Genomic DNA, 6,995 nt, shown 5'->3' with positions numbered 1-6,995 from the left:
GGCTTTTGAGTTATTAAAAAAGTTACTAACTATAGCTCCTATCATGGTTTCACCTGATTGGGGGCTGCCCTTTGAACTTATGTGCGATGCTAGTGACTATGCAGTTGGAGCTATTCTTGGACAACGGTTTGAGAAGAAGTTCTAGCCTATTTATTATGCTAGCAAGACGTTGACAGATGTCGAAGAGCACTATACCACCACTGAGAATGAGCTATTAGCTGTGGTTTATGCCTTCGACAGGTTTCGTCCATACCTTGTGCTATCGAAGACCATTGTCTATACGGACCATTCGGCATTGAGGTACTTTTTCAGAAAGAATGATGCTAAACCAAGACTGATTAAATGGATTCTACTCTTGCAAGAGTTTGATATAGAAATCAAGGATAAAAAGGGCGCTAAAAACTTGGCAGCGGATCACTTATCAAGGTTGGAGAACCCGAGCTTGGCGGCACTTGATGAGAAGGCCATTGATGATAGTTTCCCTAATGAGAATTTATGTTCATTGCAGGTATATATCAATTCCCCTTGGTTTTTAGATTATGCGAATTATTTGGTTGCGAGGGTCCTACCAAAGGGTATGACATATTAGCAAAAGAAGAAATTCTTTGCTGATTTGAAATACTACATTTAGGAAGACCCCCTTTCTGTTTCGTGTTTGAGCAGATCAAGTGATTCAGTGATGTGTATATGGGGAGGAAACTCTCAAAATCCTTAAGCATTGCCATGAGGGACCAACTAGAGGCCATCAGGCGGCCAATGATACGGCTAGGAAGGTGTTAAATGCGGGATTCTACTGTCGTACAATCTTTCAGGATGCGAGAACCTTTGTCCAGGTTTATGATGCATGCCAGCGGTCAGGTAACATCTCTTCCCATGAAGAGATGCCCCATACTAGTATAGAAGTTGTTGAGATTTTTTGATGTTTGGGGCATCAACTTCATGGGACCCTTTCCTTCTTCTTATGGAAATAAGTGTATCCTTGTGGCTGTTGAGTATTTTTCTAAGTGGCTAGAGGCGCAAGCCTTTCCCACTAATGATGCCAAGGTAGTTGTTAGGTTTCTTAAGAAATTATTTGCTAGGTTTGGTACACCTAAAGCATTGATTAGTGACAGGGGGACCCATTTTTGTAATACCTAACTAGGGAAAGTGCTTAAACGCTATGGGGTCACACACCGGTTCTCTACACCCTATCACCCACAAATTAGTGGGCAAGTGGAAGTAACTAATAGGGGTCTAAAATGCATTCTAGAGAGAACCGTGGGGACTAGTAGGAAGGATTAGGGGGCTAAGTTAGATGATGCATTATGGGCTGTTAGAATAGCCTATAGGACTTCTATTGGTTTTACACCGTATAGGCTAGTTTATGGTAAGACATGTCATCTACCTGTTGAATTGGAACACAGGGCCCTTTGGGCTTTGAAATCATGCAATTTTAGTGTTGATTCTGCAGGTAAAGAAAGACAATGGCAGCTGGATGAGTTATAGGAGTGGCGCATTAGCAAGCTTATCACAACTCCCTAATTTACAAAGTTAAGACGAAGAAGTGGCACGATCAACGACTGAAGGGCTCGAAAGAGTTCAAAGTTGGAGACAGGGTTCTCTTATATAAGTCACATCTTTAGTTATTTCCAGGTAAGCTGAAGAGCCGATGGTCAGGACTTTTCGTAGTTAAGCAAGTCTTTCCATATGGCACAGTGGAGCTGCATCATCTGGAGAAGGGAGACTTCAAGGTAATGGGCATAGGCTGAAGCACTATCACGAGAACTCACTAGAAGTTGAGGAGCTAGTGAACATGGTGCTTTTTCTGCAAGAGTAGTCCGGTGTTGATTCCAGCTAAAAGACTCAACCAAAAAGAAGCGCTTCTGGGAGGCATTCCCATATTTAGCTTTACATTTTTATCAGTCGTTTGCATGTTTGGTGGTAGTTAGAGCACTTGCTTAATTACTAAACCTAACTGTTTGAAGCTAGGTTTTTAATAACTTAAGTCGGATTTTTGGTGATTGGTGAATGTTAGCTTTACTATTTGATACATTTTTACTTGAATAATAGCCTGAATGTGTATGTATGTGTGTTGAATGCAGGCAGGGAGTTGGGCGGTTCAAGATGTCAAACTCGGAGGTTCAGCACGGCCGGAGTCAAGGCCCTGTTGAACAAGGACAAGGAAAGGCTTGGATTTCAGTGGTTCACCACGGCTTCCATGGGCATCATGGAACACCAGGCCGTGCTTATCAGTACAGCCGGAATCCAACCCGTGCTGAATGTGCACATAGAAGTGTTTGGGAATGGTTATCCACTATGGCTTCCAAAGGCACCACGGGCTGCAACACCAGGTCATGCTAATCAGCATGGCCACACCCTTGCCCGTGCTGAATATGCATGTAGAGCAGCATGGAATTGGTTGTCCACCACGGCTTTCAAAGGCACCACGGGCAGCAACACCAGGCCATGCCCTTGCCCGTGATGAATATGCACATACAAGGCACTTCAAGCATCAGCACGAGCCGAGTCCAGGTCAGCACGGCCATGCCCTCACCCGTGCTGACCCTTGTGACTATAAATAGGGGCCATTTCCAACCCCTTACAAGTTTCCCTTACTAAGTTCTAAGGTGCTTTCCTTATTTTTCTCAATTCTTCTTACCTGGCACGACAATTTCAAGTAAGTTTCTTCATGTTTTGCCTTTTATTTGGTTAAGTTTGAGTTCTTTATAATTTTTTTTTATTTAGGACATTTTTAATATTCTCAAGTATTTTGATATGCAATTTTTGTTATCTTATATTCTTTGCATCACTTCCTTTTAATTGCTAGTATTTTGTCAATATTTATTGCTTTGACTGGTTTATTTTTTTATTTTTATTTAAACTGCTCGAGTTTGATTTGGATTATAATTAGCTCAGATTAGTTGTTATATTTGTGTGATTTTAATAATGACATGCTAAGTGTGGGGTTCGGGAGTAGTAAAGTTAATTTATGATATTTTATTTTGATAAATTCATAGCATAAATTCTCTTTATTTGGTGATTAATATTATGGGCTGGAATACCATTGGGCATTAGTTTTCTGCAGGAAATTGAGGCTTTAGTCTTAGTGATAAGCCTAAAGTTTTCTGTTAATCAATTTTTAGCCGTTATGCTACTAAACTTTCGGTGGAATTTATGTTAGCTTGATTATTTGTTCGATTACTAATGATTGATTGTTTTAGGCAATATAGGGGACCGAGATCAAGCCCGTCGCCAGCAACCACAACGCGCCGCTACTAGCAAGTGTTCACGTGGTGAGGGAACTTCTTCTTCTTCTTCACCTTCACCTGGGCAACCACCAGCACCAACAACCCCACCACAACAGCAGCTAGTCCGAGCAAGAAGAGCAGCTACAAATCCACCCGCACCTGCTCAACATCGCTTATGGACATTTCAAAATGCTAATAACGAGAGCCGCTTCCAAGTCATGAGATGGAAGCAAGTAATGGTCGGACAATGCATTGATTTTATATCCCTGGAGAGAGTTGGATTGGCTTAGGATGTTCATGCACTATTTGACACACTGCCTTACGCACGCTTCTTCGACATCATTGAGCTTACCTACCAAGAGCTCACCATTGAATTTCTAAGCACCTTCTTCCTATAGCATAAGATCATAAACTGGCATCAGCCTGATGCAATTTACTTTAGACTTTGAGGAAGGAATTTCTCAATGTCAGTTCTGCAGTTTGGGATGCACTTGGGTTTATGGACTAAGCAGAGGATCACAGGAAAGGAATATCAGGGATGCATTTATGTCCACCCTATCTCATATGAAACCATGTGGGATTCAATAGTACTCAGGCCAGAACCATACTATCCCAGTAGGTCTAAGGCATCTAGCCTTCCAGATCATCTCTGCTATTTTCATGCACTTCTAGCTTACACTATCATAGGTTGAGGAGATAGTTTTGGAGCAGTGACACAGACGGATGTATTCATTCTTTGGGCTATGCAACACCGTAAGAAGCTTGACATGGGGTATTTGTTTGCTCGTTGATGTGTGCTACTTGTGTTAGCTACAATCTAAGGCAATGTACCTATCGATGCAGTTTAACACTAATGGCGAGTATCAAGGTCGTATTCCTCAAGAAAGTGAAAGCCCAGAGTTACTCCTTTGTTCTTTGTTATATTAACCTAAAATGAATGATGAATAATTTCTAAACTAACTAATAGCTACAAGCTAAGTTCTAAGGGAGATGCACGAGTAATTGATAAATAAAATAACCAAGACAGGAAAGCAAACCCAAAGGGAACCTAAACTAGTTGGCAATCAAACAAAAGATAAAGGATCGGTGAGTCTAATTATGCTACCCGTGGATGAATTCTTAACCGAATTCGGTTTCTCTCTCGAGATAACCGAATTCCTAAACCTAATAACCTAAAGTTGGAATCTCTTCCTAACGATTGATTCTTAAATTAGCATTAAGCTTTAATCCACCTCTATTAAGCTTTGTTAATTCTTAATCCGGCTAGTTAATTATCCTTATCTCTAAGTGATTATTAACCAGTTCTTGCTATTCAAAATTCTAATTACCAAATGGACTTCTTAATCACATAAAGCAATCTAAACACACAATTCACAACGTCTCATGAATGATGCATTATCTTATTAATACTGAAAGCAAGAAGAATACAAAACTAACCCAAACAATCCAACAATATAATACTAAGCCAACATAGTAAAGAAATCCCAATGGATTTAATCAATCTAGCTAATCATGTTCATTATCAAAATCCACAAGAATTCAATTACAACAATGAGTAAAGGTAGAGAAAACCTGATTACACCCTTGGATGAGAGTAAACAGCCCCAATTCCTCTTGCTCGAATTGAATCGATTCTTGTTCCTCTTGCTCAATTTGAAAACCAATCAACGAACCTCGCCCAATCTTCAATCTTTGAAGGGAATCTGATTGAAACCTTGATCCAAGTCTCCTTTTCCCTTGGTTCCAGCTCTAAAAACCCTTAGAGAGAGAAAAATTAGGGTTTGGGATGTTCTCCCCCGCTCTCCTCTCTTTCTTTCCTCTTTTCTTTCTTTTAATTAATTTTCCCTGTCGCCGCCAACACGGCCGTGTTTCTGGCCGTGTTGGGAACACGGTTTGGTGTTCCTGGCCGTGTTGGGAACACGGTTTGGTGTTCCTGGCCGTGTTACTCTTTGTGGCCGTGCTCCATAAGAACTACTTTTTCTTTGATGTTTGATGCACCCAACACGGACGTGTTGGTGCCCGTGTTGGGAACACGGCCAGTGTTGAAACCAACACGGCCATGTTCAGCTTCCTCATGCTTGTACTTAGCTTGTTTCGGTAGCTTTGACGTCCAATTATGCTCCAATTCTTTCCTTTATCATTCTTTGACTTCTTTTGAACCTAATGCACACAAACAGACGCATAGGGTGGGTGTTGGGACCAATTCACATCCAAATGTCCATAAAATCAATCTTAAAAACCCCACTTAGATGTGTGTAGTTTACGCACATCACTCGTCAAGTCCATTCCTTTATAGTCGATGCCTAGAAGAAAATGCATTGCTGCTTTGGCCCATTTGTGACTAGATTGGCCAAGAGATTGGATGTACTGGACGACTGTCTAGCCGAGCTTTCTCAGACTGCCAACATGACACCATTAGGGGTTAGACAGATGATCAACATGTAGATGATCATGGCCACTCGACACCCACATGGCATTGAGTACAGGCTCGTCAGTGCAATAGTCAAGGAGGCTAGAGAGGCAGCAGCTCAAGGAGCTCAAGATCCTACTGCTGAGATTCCAGATGTTAGGATTCCTAACCTAGCTAGAGTATTTATGCCTACATCTAGAGCTTCCTCTTCTTACTCTGCAAGGACATCGAGTGCTCAGACTAGTGCTTTGGCTGACCGACTAGATCGAGTTTGTGATTTGCAGCAGCAGCACTATACTAAGTTTATGCAGCACAGGAAGGAGTTTGGGCAGTTTTAAGATGAGACTAGGGAATAGTTCTATGGGTTAAATGATATGCTCCAGCAACTTATGCACGGATTGGATAGGCAGGCCACCCAGACGGACCTCATGGCGGAGCAGATACAAAAGATGGCGGATTCCATAGCACAATCTCAGCGATTCATTAATGACATGGAGTTTGATTTAGCAAGTTGTTTCATGGATCCTGTGCCACCACCACCGCCCCCTCCTTCAATGCCTTCCCCTACTCCTCACCCTCCAGCCGATCCAGCCAGTGAGGATGTGCCTTCGGCAGACTACCAGCAGTGAAACATTTGTGTTATTTCTTTTCCTTTTCCTTTTTATATTTTTTCTTTATTTTTTATTTTATTTTTGTTTCTTTTGCATTTTTATTTTATTTTCTTTCCTTTTTCTTTTATTTTATATTATTTTAGTTGAACACTTTGCCTTGCCCTTATGTTATGTACATTTACTATGATCTTCACTATTTTTATGTGCTAGCTGTGTTATATACCCACTTTTTCTAATAATGAGGGCAGTGTTCTATTCAAGTGTGGGGTGGAAATCTGTGGCTTTATTATCCCTTGATTGTATTTATTCGCATATGTTGTGTTTAAGTAATGATAATGGACTATTCTTAGGATGTTAGGACCTAGGTTCTTCATGTCATTTAAGCTTAGTTTGTTCTTTTCTACTTAATAATTTAATTCACACTTGTAATTGATTGTCCCTCTCATTTTTTATTCTTGGAAAGCAATTTCATTGTATTCAATATGTCACTTTGGCCGGGTTAAATCGGTGTTGCTTGAGTTCTTTACAAATTTTCAGCCTTTATCTTTGAACTTTGATTATGCCAACCTCTTATACAATTTATGTGATGATTCAATTGATAATTTTGGGAACCAATTGAAAATTTTAGCCACTTCAAACGTGAGTTTTTGAACCAAAATTTGAGCATCCATTGCAAATTATGCTCATGATTTTTCTTGTTTGAGTGTGCGCTGTACTTAATTTTGTTTCTAGAACTTGCTCTGTAAT

Source organism: Ricinus communis, chromosome 1, assembly GCF_019578655.1.
Source record: "Ricinus communis isolate WT05 ecotype wild-type chromosome 1, ASM1957865v1, whole genome shotgun sequence".
NCBI classification, from domain to species: domain Eukaryota; kingdom Viridiplantae; phylum Streptophyta; class Magnoliopsida; order Malpighiales; family Euphorbiaceae; genus Ricinus; species Ricinus communis.
This window is presented reverse-complemented; position numbering follows the sequence as displayed.